The sequence below is a fragment of the Poecilia formosa genome, unplaced genomic scaffold, assembly GCF_000485575.1.
Source record: "Poecilia formosa unplaced genomic scaffold, Poecilia_formosa-5.1.2 Scaffold99, whole genome shotgun sequence".
In the NCBI taxonomy this organism is placed as follows: Eukaryota; Metazoa; Chordata; class Actinopteri; order Cyprinodontiformes; family Poeciliidae; genus Poecilia; species Poecilia formosa.
In genome coordinates, this window is record NW_006800038.1 from 1,886,890 (window position 1) to 1,888,023 (window position 1,134).

Here is a 1,134-nt window from a genome sequence, read left to right on the forward strand (position 1 = left end):
AAAGTTATGATTTTGTTTTTCTTTATGGGCAAAAAGAAAAAAGTAAAGTGCTCTTGGGGTCCCCCTGGTGGCCGCGGCAGGTAACGCTTCTCCGGTAATATTAGCTGCCGTTAAATGTCCGGTGCTCATCCTCTAAAACTCCGGTGGAAGATAAGTGAGTGAGCTAAACAATGTCGAGAATAGAAAGAGGAGAAACAGAAAAACTTTAAAGGTTTGTTTTTATGTGTCTTGGTAATTTAATGTTTATCAAAAAGATTGTGGAGCTGTTAATATAAAATTAGCTTAATAGCGACCTTGAAAAGAACTGGAGTTCAACAGCCAAACATTTGCGCTAGCCTCTTTGTATTTGTGTGAAACTGAGTTTTAACTTTAAATGGGTTGATTCTTATGATTGGCCCTAAATATTTCTGAGTTTTTTTGTTTTGTTTTGTGTTTTTTTGCTTCATAACGTTTGATAACAAGAATTAAAACTTCTTAATGTTTGACATTATCTAGCAAAATGTTTTTACATCAGACTACATGGCTACTTTATTAATATATCAGTGAGCTACTCTATGCTGTAGTTGGTGATATGTTGTTTGCTGCTGATAATTTAAAGCAAACGTTATTTTTACATCAGCAGAATATGAAACTTCTCCAGAGCTGTTAAAATGACTTGGAGGCTCAGAACCAGCCTGGTACCGGTCCACATTCTCAGGTGAGACAGACTGACCTAATATAAATCACATTTTTAGTTGGTGTAATTACACCTAAGATAAATTAATTTAATGTAAGTATGTATGTATTCCATATAGCGATGCACTGATTGCAGTTTTCTGGCCGATTGCCGATCTTTAAAAAGCCTGACCTGCCTTCCAATTTTGAATGATGCTGTTTTTTGTCTGATTTGTCACTAAGTAAAGCCAGAAAGTCGCTCAGTTGGCAACAGGGGGGTGAATATTGTGTTAACTGCAAACACACAGACATGACCTGGTGGGGCGGTCTGCCTCTCACTGCAGAGCAGAGGAGGACGCAGGCTGATTTTTAACTCTTTGTTGCAGTAGATAAATCGGCTTCACATGTAAGTATCGGCCGATTACCGATCTCCCAAAATTCAAGAAATCGGCGCTGATACAGAGGACATAAAGAGGGTAT